This window comes from Xiphophorus hellerii, chromosome 18, assembly GCF_003331165.1.
Source record: "Xiphophorus hellerii strain 12219 chromosome 18, Xiphophorus_hellerii-4.1, whole genome shotgun sequence".
In the NCBI taxonomy this organism is placed as follows: Eukaryota; Metazoa; Chordata; class Actinopteri; order Cyprinodontiformes; family Poeciliidae; genus Xiphophorus; species Xiphophorus hellerii.
The window spans coordinates 16,180,909-16,204,726 of NC_045689.1; the positions used below are offsets into that span (position 1 = coordinate 16,180,909).

General features: G+C 36.4%; 1 protein-coding gene across 1 annotated transcript in view; it reads left to right on the plus strand.

Annotated features, from left to right (window-relative positions):
- pcp4b (Purkinje cell protein 4b) overlaps positions 1 to 23,818 on the plus strand; it is a 39,259-nt gene that overhangs the window by 5,935 nt on the left and 9,506 nt on the right. The window lies entirely within an intron of this gene.

The following is a 23,818-nucleotide window of genomic DNA, read 5'->3' on the forward strand; positions in this document are numbered from 1 at the left end:
CAGCATTTACTTTAACATCCTCCTGCCAATAGGACCAGAGATGGAAATTAGCAACCTGGCCATGATCTCAGGTTTTTAATACATATTGTCCATTAAAAAAAACAAAAAAACTTGAACATGTGGCAAAGTAATCAAGAGGACAAAACACTGGTGATTACAAGTATAATCAGCATGGCATTAAGTCACAAGGAGATGGCTTCAAGGTCAAGGAGAGTGGAGATGTGTGGTTTGTAGAGATGGTGGCAGTAAAAATCCAACACATTTATAAGATTATGATGTGTAAAATATTAATGAATTGGCCTCCACATGACCAATGGTAACATCTTTAATTTGGGATGCATGGCTTTAGAAATACATGATTGCAATATTCCAGTTACATAATTGGAATTAATACATTACCAATATCCGTAGCAACTAACTCACAAATCCGTCATCCATCTCTGTTTCCATGGTTACAACATCCTGATCCCTCTCTAGGTCCATCTATGTCTCTATCAAGTGATCCCTGGGTACTCCAGCTGGAGGTCCTCTCTAAATTCTCCTTAGGTGTGAGTTTGTGGATACATGGTGGGTTGTCCTGTGTGTCTCTATGCTGCCCTGTGATGGACGGTCCAGGGTGGACATAGGCACCAACCGGCCCCTCTTACAACTTTACAAGGATAATATAGACAATGGATGGATGGATAGCTGACCAGATATTGTATCTAAGGAGGAATTACAGCATTACCCACAGTGACATTGTTATGATGACTATCATAACATGGCTATTCAATTGGATAGGGGAACTAAAATAAATCTAAGCTTATTTTAATTAATTGGACATACATAGAAGCTTTGAGAGTTTTAAAGTCTCACAAATAAAATCTCAGTAGCCATCTCTATATCAGTTTGCTGTATTGCAAACCTAAAATGCCCACATTTTAGGTTATATTGTATATTTTAATTGTTACACATATTTGATTAATGTGTCATTTGACCTGTTGCATGGAGCCTTAACAACGCTTCAGTTCCACACCCACACAAACATGTGTTAATGCTAATCAATAAGTCATTACAATTTCCATAAATAGTGTCACAATTAGGTATTTTTTCTGATATCAGCAAAATGCAATAGTTGAAACTTATTTTTTTAAAGGCCACCTTCATCTTGAAATCCCTCCTGCTTCTAGATAGTAAGTTCAAATAATAGTTCATAGTTAGATGCCGTCTTTAGATGACATTTTGACCCACATTAGGACTGCTGTCTGAAGTTCAAGTTAACTTAATGTTGCTACACTTCAGAGCTATGAAGAGAGGTAAACAAAGAGCCAAGTTGGTGAGTAGGCATAATCACTAACTTGCTCCATTTTAACCAATGAAACTGGTGCCACTAACTGGTTCCATGATGCCATAATTTTTGTTTATAGATTGCTGACTCCAGTGGTTGATTTTTAAGAGGTTAGGCAAATGAGCTTCTTTGTGTCCATATTGTGGAATCATCCTGTGATAAGGTTTTCTTTTTTTGCCATTTGTTTGATCTAAATGTTCCTACTCTGAAGAAAATGGCCTGAAATAAACATGCAGCCACTGGAGTGCCATCATGTTACTAAGGCAACAAGATTGCAGAGTTGTGCCAGAGACTATGCTTGTATTACACAGATATTAAAACGATACACACAACTAATATATAGTACATTGGCTGAATATTCTTCACATAAATCGCCTTTTATTTCAGAATATTACAATTAAGTCACAATATGAATCTGTTTTGTGAAAGAAACAAAAATACAACAGAAATCCAACTTATTTTAATTTGGAAGTCAACATTTCGGTTTTGTAAAATACCCTTTGCAGTCCTCTGTTTACAGAGAGTAAAACAGCTGACTGATTAGCTTTTCGGGATGAAGTCTCGTCAAGGACCATTTCTTTCAATTTACACCGTATGTTTCAGTGAAATCGATCCCCTCTGTTCCCCTGTGTCGTTGAGCTGAAATGTTTTCCGATGAAGCGTTACACCATCATCCTGACATTGAACCATCAAACACACTAAAAGCAAAAGCAATGACAAAAGTGCCTGTAGCTTTGTTGTCCACCTGTGATTTTACAGTTCAATTAATGAGCAATCTGCTCCAACTTCAATAGACGACATATAGCTTATTGCTCGCAGCTGTAACTTTATGACAGTGTTATCTTAGGATGAGTAGTGGGTGATATAACTTGGCTTTGAATAAGTTTGTCACAACTGTAAATGTTTTAAAAATGACTGAACTTTTCAGTGTTGTAAGGAAGAGAAAGGTGTAGTATCCCTCTTTTGACCAGCAGCATGCAGCAAAATGTGGGGAAGTTGGAACACACTCTTGTGCTGCACAGCTGGGAAAATGTCTGGTCTCATTGGCTCCTATCAGGATTTTGAACTATAGGAACAGATTGGTGGAAAACCAAATTATCATTCTGGTTTTTGTGGTTTTGAAGTCAGAAGGTTTTAAAATCTTATGATACTGTGATACCAGTAATTGGTCCTCGTCTCATTTTGACCTACTCCAAACTACAGTGGCAGTATTTCTTTGTCAAGTGCATTTTTTCCATTAAGAAAGGTCCTTGTTTTTTTCTTCCAGCGCTATTCACTAAATAATAACATTAGAAATCCAATCGACTTTTTCCATTTTTCAGTATTCAGTCACAAAAATGACATTCTGCATCTGTCCATATATTTGTCTTTTCTTGTAAGTTTGGTGTTTTAAGCTACTGTATATCCTACTGTGCATCTTCATTTTACATCCTTAGCATATTTTTTCCGTTTTACAGCCGACAGTATTGTCTGGATTATTCTTCTCTTGAGCAACATGATTTATTGCAGTTCGATTTGTCCAAAGACAATCAAAGCTGGATTTGGAGCTGGGAACAATGACACACCCGAGGAGAATGCTTTCTAGCTTCAATTCACAAAACCAGTAGGCTTTTCTCACTTTTGTGCTCAGTGACCAGACTCCCTGCTATGATCAATAAAAGCTAATTAAATATTTATTTTTATATGCACTAGAATATCAAATAAACATGCTAGCATATTGTGATTACAAGTAAATGTTCCCAAAGTGAATTAAAAGATGTACTTAAGATAAACTTTCAATATTTGTAAGTCACAAAAAAATGCATGAACATGAATAGTGTGCCTATGTTCAGTGGCCATTGGAAGAGAGGTGATGTTCACCCTGGCTGTGTCAACAGTGCAGATTCACAGCAATAGATGGTTTGGGTACAATCAGGAATATGTTTCTCTCCAGCAGCTCTTAAATTTGTTCAAAATTTCCAAAGAAATCATAATTATATGGATTCAGGGGACCAGAATCAGAGGATTTATGTAGGATCAGAGTCTTATGTATTTTAGTATCAGGGGTCTAAATGCATGTCTTAAAAAATCTAAAAATCTTTGTCTTGGCTGGATTTATTGTTATATAATGATTTCATTAACTTGACATGCAAGTTATAAATAGAAATTGTGCTTCTTTTGTGCAGACATAGAAATAAGGAGAAATATAGTTCTGCACAGATGGTGGCAGACAGGCGTCTGAAATAGTTTTTGGACAGTGAGTATAAGCAGCTTAAGCTCCAAACCACTGAAATTTAACTCAGACCTCCCATCCATCTGTAGGCTGTTATCAGAAACATCCTGAATGTCAGATGTTAGTGTTTTATTAGATTTCCTTCCCTATATCTATTTTTCCCATTATTATTCCAATGAGGAACACTTTGAAATATCTTAATTATGAAAACTGTCATTTCAGTCCTATTGAAATTAAGAATTACGCATTGAAAAGATGAACATTGTGACCCTGGATGCACTGCAGAGGTCTGTAGTTAAGGTGGGATAATCTGTTGACTCTCCGCTAATCTTTCTGGAAGATTGAATAGAAGAACAAATGTTAAGCCATAAGAAATCTTGTTTGCAGTTTGCCTCAGGCCATGCAGGGGATATGGCAAACCTGGACAAATGTGCAAAAACCCACACAGAGGAAATAACTATCACTCTACCCTGAATACACAATTCCTAAGGAGGAGCATGGTGGTGGCACAATAATGAAGTGGGAGTGCTTTTCTTTGGGCGGGGTAGAAAAGCTGGCTATAGCCAACATGTACTGAGCTAAAAACTAAGGTAAAGGTTCTCCCTTAACAAGAAAATAACCCTAAACATGCAGAATCAGCTCCAATTGAATAGCTTATCTCAAAGAAAATTTGAGGTCCAGGCAATGTCTAAACCTAAACCCAAATGAGAATCTGTAGCAATTCTGGAAGAAAACCTAGAGGACGGAAAACATTTGAGACCGGAGCAGGTGTTCAAGCAGCAGGCACACGGAAAATACTGTTGCAAACCATCTTTATAGATGTTTATATATTGAAATGTCACGTCTCAAACTTTCAACGCAAACTCAAAGTTTTGAAAGTTTTGAGTTTGAATTGAATGTGTGGATGATTTTAAAGAGAAATTATCCTGAGCATTAAGTCTGCTAAAAAGAAAAAAACCCACAACCGTCAAGTCTTACTTTGGCTTGGAAGGGAGACATGGATGACATAAAATGCAGTTTAATCCACTTTAAGCCTGGAGAGTAATTTCTTGCTCTACTTAGACTGAAAAATCCTAAACAACATCAATAGTCAACACAAATCAAGTTTCTCTCAATCTCATGTCAACTTTAGAAATACAGGAGTTCCTGGGGTTCTGTGGTGGTGCAGGGTTAAAGCACAACCCACATATGGAGGCCTTAGTCCTTGACATGGAGGTCACAGGTTCAAGTCCCGGCCTGATGTCCTTGGCCGCATGTCTTCTCCCTCCGTCATTTCCTACTTTCCTGTCTAACCGCTCTCAAATAAAGACTGCCTGAGCCAAAAAAAACTTAAAAATATACTTATATAGGAGTTCCTGCAGCACATTTTTCCTTCAGAAACATAAACTGAATAAATAAATTCAACTATTTGACCAAATATTATATAGGGTAAGATATGCTAAGATCTGAAGTTTTTTGCCAATGCTTATGTTTGTGGACATTGAATTTGCTTTTCAAATTTATTGATTGAAACGCAGCAGGGCTCACCATCCACATCAAGATATTAAGCAGTATTAGAGTCTGTTCTCCTGTAATAGGGTCTTTCTTTTACTTGTTTGGTGATTTTTGTATAGAATTGACAGCCTCCTTTGCTGGCAATACCTTCCTGAACGAGTCATTAAGCAGATCTTCATAGGTAATGCACTTCATCCTAATGGCTGTTGGGCTGGAGGGTAGAGGACAGAGCTGACATTGTTGTTTTTTTTCCAGCTATTTTATGTCCCAGAACTTTATTTTAGCTGCTCAAAAGTCCTAAAGTGAGAAAGAAATGTTGAGTTGCTGATGAGTATAAAATTGACAAAAGTCTATTAGTGCAATTCACCCACTCATTGAAGACTCATGATACACTTACCTGTATTATTATTCTCTTACCTTTTTACTGATCACTTTAAATGAAAATAAACAGATCTATGGCATTTTATTATTTTAAAAATCCTTTTTACATTTAATTTGAATAAATAATTTAATTGCTGATCTCAGCCAGCCAGCTAACACTCTTTTTATTTATGTGTTTTTGATTGAATCAGGTTTAGATTCCCCCTGTGGGTGTAATCACCAAACACTTCATCAACAACACAATCTTGATCTTCGGCACAGAAGATATGAATGGCAATTTACCCACTCATGACCTCATAAATCACTTGGATTGGTGCCGAATGAACACAGAAGCTATTACACATCGGGTGGTTAAGTATCTGGGATGAAAACAGCTTTTGCAGTACATGTGTAGCTGTCTTCTGATTATCATACAGTCATAATTTACCAGCTGTGTAAACAGAGTTGATGGGCTCTTGTGTCCCAGTTTAATTTTGCGCAGCCAATACTTTATAAAATAAATCAATAAAATAAAATGACATCTTCATTTGGCCTGTTGCATTAGAAAATATTTGCAGAGGCTGTTTTTATGTGAGATTGATGAGTCGCTGATAAACTATATTTCTGCTAATATTAATTCATAAAATGCCTGTGATCAATAGTTTTAACCTTTATGAAATATATATATATTTATATATATATATATATATGTGTGTGTGTGTGGGGTGGGTGGGGGGGGGGGGGGGGGGGGTTAGCAGTAGTAATGTGATAGCTTTCACTTCTCAGATAGTAGCACAACAGACTGGGGTGTAAAAGGGCATTTTGACAACCATAAAATGTGTTAATACGGTCAGAGTTGATATTAAGGTGAGAGAAAAGAGACTACAGTCGTCTCTGAGCTCAGCCGGGTCGTGCAAATCAAGTATTTCCGCCGTCTCTGCCGCGGTGCTCTATGTGGGTAAGCTCTTGTCTGCAGTTTAGTCATTCATCTCATGAGTTCAGTATGTGCAGAGGGGCTGAATTAATAGAGCACCATGGAATGCCATTACTGCTGCAAGCTGCAAATTTACCTCCCACAAAAATCATTACTGCATCACTCTGCAGATTCAAAACAGAGAGGAACACTTGTGGGACTGCAGCGACTGGAAGGCAAACTAATAAGTAAGCAGGCCGCTGAAATAGGTTTGTGACTGCGGGGGTCCCTGATTCAAATATTTAGGCTAATGCTGACATGAGGCATTTAAACATGTTGGGTGTATTACGTTCTCTGTCATCACTATTAATGTTCTCATAAATAGGGCGATTAAATTTTACATGGTGGATTTCCCTTCCTGTATGATTTCTCAGCCTATGCACCCAGTAATTAGTGCATTCATAGTTAAATTTCAGCTACATTATTTATTTTGTTCTACAAAAAGAAGAGAATTTATGATAAAAGGTGACAAAAGGCATCAGATTTGCTTGTTCTAGGGGAAAATTGTCAGTTTGTTTGGCTTCTTTACTGAGTGCTTGTTTCACAGCAACAGGAAGGGAAAACATGGCATGTTTTTAAATCTGCATTTTGTGATTTGAATCAATTGATGGAAAAACAAGAGAGCCTTCGTATGGTCACCTACTGAGAAATGGATCCTAAATATTTGCTTTAATTTTACTTGACAGCTCAGCTGTTCTTTGGCCAGAGTGAAGCACAACTGGAGAGATTTAGTTATCATTGGACAAAGATGGAATAAAATATTTACTTTCCCTGTCGGATCAATAAAGTATATTTTCATTTTTAAAATGAATTTAATAAGGACCGGAATCATTTGGCAGCAAGATTCTGTAATTCAGAAACAAGTCAAGGAGTAAATTATTTGTGTTTTACCTGCCAGTAGATCCTGTATTATATTGTAATATGTAGTAGATGATTTGTGTAATATCTAACAACAGGTACTGGTTTGATTCTTAAAAACTCTGGATTTTAGCAAAGTATTTGGAAAGAAGTTAGTATTCTCCTATTTTTTCTACACAAATACAACATTGGTTTTACTATCTATGTCAAATAATTTAGTCCAGTCCATATATGTTACTGTTATTAAGCTTGTATAAACCTCTGGATGGTTCTAATGATAAAAAAACCCCCTGAAAATACACATCGGTTTTCTCAAATTAGGTAAAAGATTTGTGAAATTTAAGATTAAGACAAAGATAAACATTATTATTATTTCCATGGTGCAGTTTGTTTTGTAACCAGCAGAGAATAAATGTAACAAACTAAATACAGTTGACATCAAAGATAACATTTAGGGTTTAATTGAGAGACAAACACAGGTCTCTGCAGTCATATTAGATCTATAAGGTCAGATTGCTGATGAGGCTGACACAAACAAGTGAAGGTTTGTACCTTTTTGTATTGCCCTTTAGTGTCATGTATTGGTAAATGTATAGCAGCAATGTTATAATTGTAGGATGAAAAGGATTTTATCAGACATTTCAGTGGCTAAATTACTGTAGTTCCTCCTTTTTTAGTCCTTGTTTTATCTCTTTATCATACTTTTTTTTCTGTGTTTTTCCAACAAAGAAATTTATAGAAGCAGTTTATCCTTGTGGGCGTGTGTGTCTGTGTCTGTGTGTGCTTTATTTATTTTTTTCTGTGGCCTACTTAAGCTTTTTCAAATTCTTAATGTCCATTGGGTGGCAAATGAGAACTCTTGGACTAAACAAATTGCCAAGTATTAAAATAAACACAGAGACAAAGATAACAGGTCTATTTTATTCACTGCCAATTTTTTCTCTTTCATTTGGAACCAACCCACTGCTTGTTGGTTTTAACCAAGCAGCGGACTTCAAAATGTGCTATGCTTTGTCTGCTGGCTGATGAGAGAGGATCTTAAGGCCTCAGTCGAGCAGTTTGAGCTGAGTCCTCACATTATTATCACATTAAATCACTTTGCTGGAAGATGCTCTGTGGGTTGTTTCCACTCAAAGGTGCCTGGTGGGACAGCATGAGTGGAGGACAGATTCATCATTTGACATAATTAGAGGCTTAATTTGAACACCTTGCTCTTTGAAGTTCATTCGAAAGCTACTCTCAAGCCGCCTGGCCCACAAAGGCAGACAGAAGTGCTATCTGGGTTACCTGGGGACGTGATGTGCACCTGCTATGACATGTGGACACTTTCTGGCAGCTAATTGGACCTGGAATCTGATCGGAATGACAGAGCTGGTTTCTACAAATATGTTGATCAATCTGCAAACAAGCTGATCCCTTCTGGCTTTACAACTTTGCTTACAATGTAAAGTAATTGTTAAAGTAATTATTGCTGAATTATATGAACCAACTGATGCCCCCATGTTAATTATATAGTTACTAGTTGTATTCAATAACTTTGAATATTATTGAAAACTTATTTTATTACTGTAACTCCACGTATTATATATAATAATTCCACACATGGATATTTTCAAGCCAATATTTCTGTTATTTATGATTATTTTCTGATTACAGCTAATAAAACACATTTAAGAGTGAAAGTTTACATCAGATCAATAAAAAAAGACATTTTTGATAGAAAAATGTGGGCTTGATGAAAAGTATGTTCAACATCTGCTTAGAAGTTATTTTTAAAAGATATTTTAAAGGCATTTCAGATGAGCTTCTTTGGAATGCGTATTTTAATTTACTGGGTATGAATATGTAGAGATGAGCTGTATAGGGGGAAAAACCAATAGTATAAATTAAGAGATTCATTGATTAGAGATCTTTGGGATACTCGGTCAATCATTTTACAAAACTTTGACCCACAAATTAAATTTTAAGAACAATAAGCAACTAAAATACTTTTTCTACCTTTAAGACAAATTTTATCTTTACCTGTCTCAGCTATTAATCATCATGTGTCTTTGCATATTAAATGTACTCCTTCGAAAATAATGCTTTCTTGTTTTAATGAACACCTTAAGAGCACTATAATATATTACGCTTTTGTAAATTGTTTCAAAAACAAGCAACAGTTGTGTCCAACATAATATTTGAGTGTAAAAGGCTCTGATTTACTGCGTTATTTTGAACGCAGTAAATAAATAAATAATAAATAAATAATGGGTTAAATCCATTATTTATTAACTGCACAGGAGCCTTTAATAGCCTGTCTGTCCTGATCTATACAATATAATAACAAGCAGTGTGTGAGAGAGTCTGTACACAACTCTGGAGTTGTATGTGATTTAATGAATAATTCAAAACAATGACATGATTACAAAGTTAACTTTTTATACAGTTTTTAACTGCACAGTTTGATTTACTGGCAGTGTATCCACCCGTAGAGTAAGCAGACCATGAGAGTAAATACTTCCACTCTGGACGGATGTCGATCCGGGTCAGTTGGGTGTAATATCAGCTGTTTTCGGGCAACAGACAACATCTTGGTGCATATCTAAAATAATGCACTTTTACAGATATCAAGATCCAATCTAAATGCATCTGAAACAATAGGAGACTTTTACAGCATGTGCAAAGATACGAGGAACAAAAGTTAGGCACAAATGCAATGCACAAATATAGCATTTAGTGGTTGCATGTGCAGTCTTAATTTCCCTCAAGATATAATTTGGTCATTGAACAACTCATTACATAAAACTCATTACAACATAAACTGTATAATCACGTGAACGTAGGAAAAGTGTGAGGGTTTTATTATGGAAATGGGACATATGTATGGGAAATCCTGGAAGGTGTTCTACTGAAGTAAAAAAGAAAATTAAAGTTGAACTAGATAACAGGTGCAACAATAAATTAAGATATTGGATAAACAAAGTCAATGCAACTTTAATCGAGACAGTGCAGCTCTGCGGCTGCCTTTTCCTTACACAAGGTAATCAGTTGAGCCATCCATGTCCTGTGATGGGATGTGATACGAGATATATCAATATTACACCACAATATTTCTCGTGGAAGTAAAGTCTATCTATTGAAGCTCTGTTCTATTACTGTCAGCATATGAGTTGTCGTTTAGATGATTGTTATGACCCTTGAATATAATGAGTGATTTTAGCTTGAATACCGTTGTATCTCTGCATGAGACTTTTTTTAAAATGAGAATGGGAGTACTTCTTGGTCTGCTGCGTTGTATTTACACATTCTCTTCACATTGCTCAGTGCTGGAAGCTCTCATCACAAAGGCACTAAAGAAGTGCCTACGTCCCACTAGTTTTACATGTCACCTCTCCATTCTGTATTATTTCTCATAATAAACTCTAAGGCCTTCAAAGGGGGACTGGAGCTTTTAGAGGAAGGATGTAAAGAAAGTGATGGCTTGGAACATTTCTCCTTGAAATACAAAGTCCTAATTCTAAACCATAAGGACAGGCATAGCTAAGCAAAGAAAAATAAGTGCTGTTAGCATTGTGAAATCAATTGGAAAGATGATTTAAGACTAAAAACCAAAAAAAAATAATGACCTGGTGGCTTAAGAAACTGCATATTCCAAAAAAATTCTAATTACAATAAAAGGTTTGTATATATCTGCAACAATCTTGATTTGGTTTTTAGAAATAGTTTCATATTGTTATGAAAAGAAGACGCATTCATTATAACATATAAATGTCTAAGAGTAACACAAATGATAAATGGCAGTGCAGCAAATAATGAGAGGTTTTGACATCACAGTGAATTAATTCAACATCTTTACAAAGTAAAAAAATATACATATATAATTGACAAAAAAAATGCTATACATCAACTGCTTCAGTACAGAACCTGCTGTGAGGATGGGGGGGCTGATTTGTGAGGAGGTGACTAAACTTCCTCTTTTTGTAAGTTTATGGTTAAAACTGAGACATCATTTGTGTTATTTGAACTTCTCCGTGCGCATCTGGCAGTTTTGTTAAATTCTCACATCTACTTAAATTTAAAAATACTTCCTGAACAAGAAGCATTGCTGAGGAAACAAGTGTTGATTTCCTTGTGATTCAGGGGAAAGCACACTTTCTCTTTGCAGCTGCAGAGTTCTGGTAAATGAGCTTGGCGATTGAACCAAACTTCCAGTTGATCGAAGCAAACAACCTCATTTATTTACTGACTCGCTGGTTAGTTTATTGCAGCTTTCATCAATGAAGTGCACTCTGTGTTAAATCCCAAAGTGAAGAAACCAGTCCACTGAGATCAGAGGCACCCACTCTAATGAAAGAAACTCACCAATTTCTTGGCTCATTAAGTTGCACTATAGACAAAAGTCAGAAAAAAAAACCATCCAACGCTAGGTTGCATTTCTTTTCCTCCTTTTCACTCTTTTTGTCTTTTGTGCTAGGAAAGTGGCAACCCTATTGTAATAAATATAGCTGTTTTCATATTTATGAGTTTTATGATTTACCTTCCGGGGCTGCAAATGTGTGTGGCATATTACTCTTTATTAAATAGGCAGTGGTAGATTTCACAGCTGCTAAGCAAACACACTCCAAAATAATATTAGATTGATAAAAAATAACTAAATAACTTGGTAGAGGATTTTCCAAGACATCTTTTTTTATGGAAAAATTAATGCCATCCTTTTTTGCATACACTCATTATTTTAGCGGAAGCCTCCCTCATCTCATCCGTGAAAGGACAGAAAACCTATAGATGTTTCTCAGAGGCCTGGCAAGCAGGACCTGAGGCAACCTGACAATGGTAGCAGCCAAGAACACTGCAAACAGTGAAGCAATTGCTCCAGTTGTTAAATGCCTGAAAGACGTAAGGGACACGTATTGATGACTTTCTGTTGTGCAGAACACTTAAGACTTACAAAGGACTTGTGATTATTTTGGTTCATGTTAAACCCAGATGGGTAACACTTTATTTGACGGGTTGTCAATAAGACTGACATGACACCGTCATAAACATGACACCTGTTCACCTGTCATGAACATAAGTCTTCATGAATATTTATGACTGTTGTCATTAAACCTTAGATTTAACAACATAAAGCTACATCATTTTTAAAGTTTAATCAGTAAGTTGGCACTAAATTCAAAGGCATAAGAACTGCTGCTCTTGACACCACTTTGTTATAAATGTAAATTGTGTTGCGACACCTCCAGGCGCTGCAACCATCTTCTGATGTCTATTTATTTCTCATTTTGTACTATTCATTTCTTTATCTTTGTATATTACGTATATACACATAACCTGCATCTTAACTCGAGTCGAGCAAATGTCAATCTCGTTGTAATCTGTTGATGACAATGACAAATAAATCTTATCTTATCTTATCTCTTATCTTATCGTAATACTTTTATAACAAATTTATGTCAGATCATGATTTCTTGGTTAATGTCAAGTTGTCATAACAAAAACATTTTGAATAATGTCAACTTTGTATTAAAAGTGTCATGATTTACCGAATGGCACTTTATGACAACAGTCATAAATATTCATGAAGATTTACTCAAGTTCATGACAGGTGTTATGTGATGTTTATGACGGTGTCATGACAGTCTTATTCACAACCCATCAAATAAAGTGTTACTCACAGATGACCAATATGTTAAGCAAGACATTGCTCAATTTCTTACACATACTTTGCCCATCATTTGCTTTCTGAACTCCATGTATTGCTGGACTAAATATGTCGAGACACTGTGTTTGCTTAGTACTGTATATATGCTAAAAATAAACTACAAATTAAATGTTCCTTGTTTAGGAAATAAAACAACTTCTGCACTTTCCCTTGGTGACTTATGGTATTGAAGTGATACATTTTCTACTAAAACTAATTACAAAGGCAGATTCCATAATTTTTATAGAGGATATTTTTTATTTTAAGAATGTTTTTGGATTGAAAAAGCTCTGATAAAACCGCCATATGTGGTCATGGTGAGGATAGAAAATAGACTAAAATCAAATCTTTTGGCAACAACGATAGAAACACCTACATTCAATCTATTTAAAGCATCAAGGCTATGTATCATCTAGTTACCTTTCTGGAGATAAAACCCTGTTAACAATACTTGCTTTGCATACAATCCTAATCTATATTTCAGTTTCAGCCATTTCTCAGTTTTTGCTTGTTGTTGTGGTTGCCTTTTCTCTCTCTGGCATTCACACAGAAAATAAGACGTTTACAAGTTTGCACTGTGCGATTTTATGTTATTTTTTAAGATAAGATAAGATAGATAAGATAAGATTTATTTGTCATTGTCATCAACAGATTACAATGAGATTGAGATTTGCTCGACTTGAGTTAAGATGCAGGTTATGTGTATATACATAATATACAAAGATAAAGAAATAAATAGTACAAAATGAGAAATAAAATAAATTTTTTAAAATAATTGCTTGAAGTTGTTGTATTGCTTAGGTTAGTAGTGTCACTGGGTAATAATTTACCTATCCCAATTTACATATTGCTTTGTTTATAAGACTTTACTGAAGAAAATAACTCCTCTTATTGTAAATTATTCTACATAGAACCATATACAAGATAAAAAGCACCGTCTAATTCCCTCATTGTACAGTTTCTATTTGTGACTGAATCTTTCAACGTCAGATTGTCATAAGATAATTTTTGCTAGATTTATTCTTAATAAAATATTTATATTAGAGAAAATTTGCACTAAATTATTTATTTCATATCTCAGTGGCATTATGTAATTATTTTTAAATATGTTTGTTTTTTTCCACAGGTTTTTATGTTGTTCACCAAAACCTCTTTGCTCTACTTACTGTGCCTAAAATCTGTCTTCAGCTCCCATGAAACCTCTAGATCTAATGGCCATTACTGACCTCGTGCCACACTGCATGAGGTAGAAACCACCCACTTTCTCCTTATTTCTGTCTAGATGTGTTCTGGCTTCTCAACAAAAGAAAGAAAATCCAAAAAAATCTGCAGCAGGGAGTTATTGACCCAGCACTGATTTGGCAATGCTTCAGTATGCCCTGTAGCCCTTATGACAGTATGCTTTATGTAACTGCCAGTGGAGCTCATACAGATGAGTGGTCTGTAACACACACACACACACACACACCCACATCACTTGTAGTAAAGAGCATACAGTACACACACACTCCCACTGGCTGCACTGTGAGGATGGGGGGACTGATTTGTGAGGAGGTGAATAGATAGGAGGAGAGAGAGGTTAGACAATCAACACAGAAACTCAGCAGAGCAGCTTCATCTGAACATAACCTTGAAGATTATCTTTGTGGATGCTGTGAACATGTTACTGTCATGGAAACACTGCTACCCATTCGAACTCTCCCCACTGTTCCCACCAGCTTTCCACCTGTTACACACAGAAGGGCAAATTTACAAAGCTGTGCAATTTGCTTCCTTTAATTTTACACGTTTTGTTTCTACACGGCAAGCAGTCTGCAGGAAATATGTGCAGACAGAAAGATACCAGAGAGATCTGTAAAATTTACACCTTTTTAATGTCAGCTTGCAGTTGTCTTTTGCTCTATGAGGAACACAGCAGGCAGAGATCAGTGAGATACAAAGAAATATTTGGTCACCGCGACCTCCTGGTGCTGACAAGATCAAGGCACTTCTCAAAACTTTAAAACTATTCCTAGGGAGGAATCCTAGTGGGAATGGCCTTTCTAAATCTTTAATGATGGGGATGTTTCTGATGTAGATGTGCATATTGTAGAAAACAATATGTTTTATTCCTTTCACAAATGTGTAGATAAAGAACATACATTGAAGTTAAGATGTCTTATATTGTAAAATTATTGCATGTGTGAATACAAAATTTTTGTGGAGTGAAAACTGTGGACAAAACAGGAAACATCATGCCATTAGATTGGCAGTATTTCAGATATTTAATCTAGAAACTAATCAATAACTATTTATATCAACAATTGTCCATATTGACTGATATGAAATGTTTATATCGTGAAAGTTTTTCGGCAATATTGTCCATCCTTACAAATATTATTGATTTAAATAACATTAATATCTTTATTATTGCAACACTTGTTAATTTTTTTGTAGATCTCAACAGGGGAGAAACAGTTATTTCTCTGTTTTAGTGAACTCAACTTACAGCACAGTATGAAAATGCTCATTTCTTTTTGCCAGAAGCTAATAGTGTTCACTGTTGCTGGGCAGATTTGGACTGAAAGACTGTTTCCATTCCAAGCTGTGGTAATCGGCCGCTGACTGTTCATGTATTATAGATGGCATTAAAGCTGCATCAGTCTTCTGTCCACATGACAGCCAATAAGCAAATTTGATAAAAAGAAGATTTATTTGCTCCATTAAACTCTAAACTCTCTTCATGAGTCGCAGCATTACAGCAGTGAAAATTGCAGGATAAACACATCAGGGGTCCATATTAGTCTGGATCTGTTTTATTTAAATCTAATAAAGATCAAATTTGACCCCATTTTAGGTTTTTGGGGAATAGAACACGTATTAATCCTCTCCATCCTACCAACTGGGAGTTTAATAAGTTTCTTTTTGTCCAAATCACACGCTGAAAAGTTAGGTGGAAAACGACTAAATAAATTCTGGCTTAGATATAAGAGAATAAAGACGGTTCTTTCTGCAGAAGGAATTTGTGTGGCTTCTCAAAAAAAATCTCCTCACTCTTTTCCCTCTCTTTACACTAATACATATACCGTGTTATAAATTATTATGCAAGTGATATTTTCTCAGATTTTCTTAAATGGTCAATGCAAATGATGGTCAGTATAATTTTCCAGTCATGAACTATTACAGTATAGATCAAATTTTACTGAACAAAGCTCCCCATGAGAACAGTATTTCTTTCAAAAATAAAAAACTCAAAATGCACTGTTCCAAATTATTATGTAGAGCAGATTTTCTAAACATTTTGTGGATTATAAAGAACTGCAAATGTTCATTCTTTGAATGTGCAGCATTAAGTGGTCACATGTACTAAAATCAAAAGCTATTTCAATCAAAAACATCTTAACAGAGCGAGTTACATGTTAACATCTTCTTTGATATCACCTGCACAATTCTTGCATCCATTGAACTTGTGAGTTTGTGGAAAGTTTCTGCTTGAATTTCTTTGCAGGATGTCAGAAAACCTTCCCAGAGCTGCTGTTTTGATATGAGCTGCATTCAGATCTTCTGCTTGAAGAAACTCCAAAGGTTCTCAATAGGGTTAAGGTCAGAGGAGGATGGTGACCACACCATGAGTTTCTCCCCTTTTATGCCCATAGCAGCCAATGACTCAGTGGTATTCCTTGCAGCATGAGATGGTGCATTGTCATGCATGAAGATGATTTTGCTACGGAAGGTACGGCTCTTCTTTTTGAACCTTGAAAGAAAGTGATCAGTCAGAAAGTCCATATACTTTGCTGAGGTCATTTTCACACCTTCAGGGACTCTGAAGGGGCCGACCAATGATTCTCTCCCCATGATTTCAGCCCAAAAAATGACTCCACCACCTCCTTGCTGACGTCACAGCCATGTTGGGACGTGGTGGCCGTCCACCACCAATCCACTACTGCTTCCATCTGGACCATCCAGGGTTGCACAGCAGTCATCAGTGAACAAGTCTGTTTGAAAATTAATCTTCATGTACGGCTGGGCCCACTGCGACCGTTTCTGCTTGTGAGCTCTGGTTAGGGGTGGCTGAATAGTAGGTTCATGCACCACAAGCCTCTGGAAGATCCTCCACCTTGAGGTTCCAGAGGCACCAGCAGCTTCAAATAACTGTTTGCTGCTTTGTCAGGGCATTTTAACAGCTGCTCTCTTAATCAGATGAATTTGTCTAACAGGAACCTTCCTCATTATGCCTTTATCTGTACAAACCCATCTTTGTTCTGAATCAGCCACAAATCTCTTCACAGTACGATGATAACTACACTATCTGATGATTTTCGTCAGCAGAGATCCTTTCTCTTTCCCATATTGCTTGAAACCTGTGGCCTGCTTAATAATGTGGAACATCCTTCTTAAGTAGATTTCATTTAATAGAGCTCACCAGAAAAACTAATCAACCAAGCTCTCTGAAATGAATTATAGTGATTCAAAGAGCCCTGACACACAATACCATCTATAAATTTAATAGCACAACAAAAAATGTAATCTTTATGACACTTAAATCCAATTTGCATAATAATTTGGAACACGGTGTATAAAACTTCTGTGATGTGGAATGCATACTGAATCCACAGTTTCATTGCTCTGCTTGTTTTGAGGGAGTTTGTATTTGTGCGACTATTATCTCTGCTTTATGTTTGTTTGTTTATAGCTTCTCCTTATGGTATTCCAGCTGAAAGCCCAGAAGAATCAATTGTTCAGCAGCCACAGGCAGGACGCCACAGTGGTCATTTCTAAACGCACACAAAAAACATGGCCTACTGACCTTGTATACCTCTGAGTCTGTTAATGATTAAAAGGAGCTAGAGCTGGTATCTTTGCTCTCAATTTTCTCCTTCAGGTTCATATAATCATCGTTTCATTTTTCGGCTTTGGCGATTTTTTCATCCTCCAAACAGTGTTAGGTTGTGTATATAGCTGTACTGACTTCTTCACTTGTGTGAGCATGTTTTTGTTTATCCGCACAGCAAGGCTACGGTCCCTTACCCCCTCAGTAATCGAGCCACTGTTATTGCAATTTACACTCGGCTCAGCTGCATAGCTGCTCAGCAGTAGCTGGGCCGCTTTCCTCTCCACCCGGGAGGCTGATAGCTCCTCATCACCTCTGTGCTGAGCAGAGCATTTTCTCTATAAACCAAAGGACCCCAGGGCACACCTTGAATTTAAGACAAATTATAACCTGTTTAACCCCTCCCCCGCTTCTGAGTACAACATGATTATCATGGCTTGAGAGCTGACATCTACAGTAACATCATCTCAGGAGAGATTAATAGGTGTAATAGAGTGTCAGATGCTCATAACTGCAAATTTATTACTCATTATGTATTTGCTCCTGTAAGCTTTTAGAAGTTAACAAGCAAAGAGTTCCAAAAAACACCACAAGCACATATAATATTTGTTCAGTTCTAATTATTTATATAGCATCAATTCACAACACATGTAATCTCAAGGCATTTTATGAAAGTCATTTCCACCCAACCACACAAACATTCAAATTGAACCTAGTTATCTGTCACAACCTGGCTCAGGGATTGTGACGAAAAAGAAGAAAATGGAGACAAAATGATAATTTTTAAATGTTTATTTTATAGAAAACAACAAAAAAAGTTCAATTGAATGAGTCATTGGAAAAGTTATTAAATTTAACAAACTGGAGAAATCCAAACTGAACCAAGCAAACTCCAGGAGGACAAACACATGAAGAGAAGGGAGAAATAGACCTATTATCCACCTGAGCACAGCTCAGCAGCTCAGCCTTCATATAGAGGAGAAGAACGAAGTCAGGTGTTTCCAATTAGTATGACTGCTTCACTCCAAGAGATCCGCTCCTGGAGAAGCTCAACAAATGGTCAGAGTCGTCACACAGACAGTCAAGTACAGATAATTATTCAAATTGGTGGAAATGTTTTCTATCCAAGGAAACTCTCAGATTAAATGGAGTCACTGACTTGCAGCATTCACTTCTCATGGATGATCATGTGGCAACTGTACACAATCACTAGCATTGTGTTGTTGACTTTGCAGCAATTCCTCATAGACAGCCTGCGTGTAGTGACCGTAGAGAGACAGAAAAACTACCCTTTAGCAGGAGGGAACCTCCAGCAGAACCGGGCTCGGTATGAGCAGAGCATGCCATTTTAAACCCCGTGATTTCTTTCTGGAAATGTATTGAATGATTGGAGGTTAGAATGAGACATTGAGTCTCAGAATAGCTCATCTGCATAAATAAAGTTTATATCTGAATCAGATTTTTTATCACGTTGTTCATTATTGGTTGCTGTAGGTGGAAACTCATTTTGTGCCTGGCTCTTCTCTATCTTTCTGATGCCACATGTCTGGTCAATGTAAGAAATTTTTGTAAAGTTAATGATTTAATGCAATCAGCTTTCCGATGCAGCAACTTGCTTCCTCATGAGAAGGGACTGGAGAAAATGAAATGACTCAGTTTAAGCTGCTCTTACTCAGAAGAATCAGTTTTTACCAAAAAGTGTCAGAAGTTGAATTGAATTTGACTGCATTAGGCTGTTTCCACAAAGCAGAAGGCAGAGTGCTATGCTGATCTATATGACACAGTACTGCCAAGCATCCTGCCCTCCATCTTTTAAGATCCAATGATGGGTCACTCAAATATCTCAGCAGTTCAAAAGTAGCAAAATGCAGTGAAGTAATTTTTTAATGTTTTTAGTGATAAATATAACTTATTACAAGAACACCAACAATTAAAACGGCAACAAATTAAAATACCTAAATGGAGACTTTGAAACATTTTAACTTAAAGAAAAAAAGATTGTTGTAATGGTGAACTTTGAGAGACAAACTTGACTTAGTTACACCAGTCCTATGGTTAGGAATGGCTCGTTTCTTAAACAAACTACAAAAAGTACTACACTACAAAATGTGAAATAATAACATCTGGTTTAAGCCATGAATCCAAATCCATCAGATACTAAGTAAATTAAAGGAAACCTTTGGCTCTGACTTTAAAATAATTTTGTAAAAACTTTCTATCACTAGTTCCGCTGGCATTTGTCAAATAGAAGATGATGGTTAAGTATCTTTTTATATGGTGTATGAAAACATCTGGCTTTAAATATATAATTTAAATCAAGTTGTCCATGTTTGTAAATCCCATTATGGATCCATCAAAAGGCTTCTATTACATAAAAATAAGCAGCTATCCAGTCTTTGCAATTAATCTTGCTCAACAAAGCTGCAATATTACATCAATATTAAAGGTCTTCAAGCAAACATGAATGCAAATGAGCTGCAGGGTTCCAGACATGCAGGTGCTGCTGGTGCAGTGGAGCAAGGTTGGACTGCTTTTGTGTTGCTTGTACCACATCAGGTCTTTTGGGAAACAAATCGGTGCTTTGTGAAGGAGCAACTACCATGGCCTCTGCAGTTAATTTCATGGGCATTAGAGAGGACTGCTGGAAAGACTCGATTTCTGTCTTAACTTGGATTAGAAGTTGTGGAAACAATACAAAAGCTGAAGGCTGTCAGGAGGGAAGCTCAGCAGAGTTACTGTAATGTGACACGCCACAGAGAAATGTGATAAGTTGTCCCCCTTCAGAGTACTACTGACAAACATGCAAAAAAAACTATCCGGTATCATTCTGATGAGCACGGCAAGTAAACATCCTCTGCTGCGTTGCATGCATATACGGCATTTTCACACAGTTTGAGTGATGAGTTTTCAGAAACTCAGAAGTGCATCAAAGAGCCGCCCTAATTTAGATGCTTCTTTTCAAGAGAAGTGAGTGTTTTGTGCTCTGAGCTAACAAGCATGCCTCATACTCTCTTGCCACACATGCAGCATCAAAGTGTAGCTCGTACTATTTGAAATTCATTGAAAGCATTGGATTAATAATGCAGAGAGAGAAGCTCAGAAAAGAAGACACATAACATGATGCCTTCTCGACTCCTCTACCATTAAAGCATGCAAAACCCTTCTGACACGACCAAATTGGAAACCTTTGAACAAGGAAGTGAATAGCTGTGAGAGGGTTGTGATGAAAGTTACTGGAGCTAAATCCCCCAGGAGGTAGACAGATATACGCGAGCTAAATGAAACAATTTCCTGTCTCTCTTTCACTGTGCCTTGTTACCGCTGCCTCCTCCTGGGTTTGTAATAAAAAGGTGTAATTGAATTAAGTACAATATTGCACAGTGATTCTCTGGATTTTTTTTCTGACCAGGTGGTGAGAGTAACAATTGGCCAAAAAAAGACACAGGTACGGCATGTTATGTGGGACAGATGGATTTAGTCAGATGGTGCTGTAATCTCAAGTAATACATACATTAATTTTATTAGGAAATTCATCTATGATTTTTTTTTTATCCAAGTGGCAGCCTTTGTCAACATTTGAAAAGGTGTGTCAGAAACGGTCTGATTTTCACATTTTTTGGCTGAAATTTAATATTCAAATTTTCTGCAATTTTGTTTCTTTTATATGGGGCTTAAAATAGTATTCATACTCCTTTAACTTGCTCATGTTTTTTTTTCATATTAAAATCAGCAATGCATTTTACTGGGATTTTATGGATCAAACTTTTTTGATACTGTACCATACCTGTCCAGTCTCCCATTTTGGCCGGGAAACTACCGTTCTTTACCCCCATTCCCGCGGTGCTTCTCCAGCCCCCTGCCCATGCTCTTACCTTATTTTTCCCGTCCCCGGACGGCGACATTTCCTGTACTCTCAAATCCAAAACTTGACAGGTGTGCTGTAATGCCTGTGCCATGTGTTCTGTCTCCGTAATTTTTAAGAACACACAGTCACAATCAACACAGAAAAACACAGGGCAGGAAGCAAACCGTCATTAGTCCAGCAAACTCTCCCTCCATCCTTAATTTTATTTTTTATTTTTTCACCAGACCAGAGAATGTAGTCAAAGAAATAATTCTGGCCATTCATCTTCCCACCGTAGCTCTTCATTATTCTACATCTTAGCTGCAGAGGGTTGTAATAATCCTTCTCTGCTGTCTTCACCCTCCTTCTCAATAGAAAACTCTCATCCAGGCTGTGTACATAAACTGAAGCTAAAAATTATCTACCATCTGGTAATAAAACATGTTCACGATTAAGGGACTCAGATAATTCTGACTTAATTTTTAAAGCACACATAATTTTTCCAGCACAACTGCATCCAAACTGAAATCCCGTTACAATGGTTGCACAAAGAGTCTGCTACAATAGACAACAGCTTTCATCATTCAGATGTAAATTAGTCTGAAAAATGTCATTTTAAATATAATTTTTAAAACGCATCACAGAGAAAAACATATAATAAAAGATAAACCTTTAAATTTTAAAGACATTACTTATGCTAAAAAATAGTTAGCTTTAAGTCTTCTTTATTCAGCACAACAGTCCACACCCAAAAGAGTTGTTACCAATCCTTGCCAGAGCCGGTGTGTGGTGAGTTTATGGTTTTAAAAAAGGGATTTTGAACCTTCCAGCTGCTAAATTCTGTCTAATTCCATTCAACACACACTTTTGATATTTAGTTAAATTATGTTGTACAACTACAGTAACTGTCCTCTGTAAAACACATGACCGTGTGAAGAGAGCAAAAAAGAGAATAAATTAGTCAGTTGCACAGAATGAAGTTGAAATGAAATAAAGAAATGAGACAAAGGGATTTTACCTGGAGGATTTTTTTAAATAGAATTATTTTAGTGATTTGAGAAATCATTGCATCTCTGGATTTCATTTTTTCATATGACTTGAAGACTTTCCTTTTCTACACTTGCAGTCCTTGCAGTGCTGATCAAGACTTATTGTGTTCTCTAGAAAAACAGCTGAATGTTGAACTGTAAACTTGTGTAAGCCAGTCTTTTTGTACCGTAGCATACAGCTTCTCATGCATACTAATGTTTGCTCTGTGGTTTGAAAAAAATTACTTTTTTTTCACTTTTTCCCAGCCTGTTCCTGTTCCTTTCATGCTTCAATGCTTTTATACTTTCATAATTAGATTCATGTCTTCTCTGTGCTTTATACTAAAAGCTGAATAATTAAATGTAGGTTTAAGCTGCTCACATTGCCTAGCACTCCTTTCTGTAATACATTTTGTTTTTATGACTATTGTGCTAATGTAATCTTTCAAAATCCAAAACATTTGAACAAATATATCAAATGCTTTACTATTATTTAAGTAGATGTGTAAATATTTACAAACAAGGGATATTCATCACCTAAGACAAAACTATTTATGATAGTAATATAGTATATTAATATTTTAGGTGTCAGAGTGTAGATATTTCACCTTTCCAGCCTTTTTGTGCTTACTGCTGTACTTTCATTTTAAACGCGTACTGACTAAAATCACATTGCACACTTTCTAAAAAAAAAAAAAAAGTACTGGATAGATTTACACATCTGGTCTGTGTTATTTCTCTGGAGATCCGTTCCCATTTGCAGTTTATTAAACAAAATCCAGAGCAGGAGAGCTTGGAACGCAGGTAATGCGCTGGGGTAAATAAATGGCCATCGAACAATGGTAGTTGACATTTAGATAAATGCTGTGGCTTTAGAATATAAACATAATGATTATATCTGGTAACAGGGAATATGTACAATTATATCGCATCACAGCTGTACATTTATGGAGGAAATGAGTACACACTATAGCTGACTATGTCCTTCAGGCTGCAGCACATTCTGTGGTTTTCCTGTTCATAACCAGCGGTCCATTTTACAGCCCATTATCTTATGATGTAGATGGAATTTTAATGAGTGTATTCAATATCTTGTGACCATGTACAGTAGTTACAGGCCTTTATAAGCTGCATAAATCCTCACACACACAAACTCATAACCACACAGATTACTGGGCTTTGGCCTCCAGACAGGATTTTGCAACATCTTAACCTCTTCTTCAGCACTC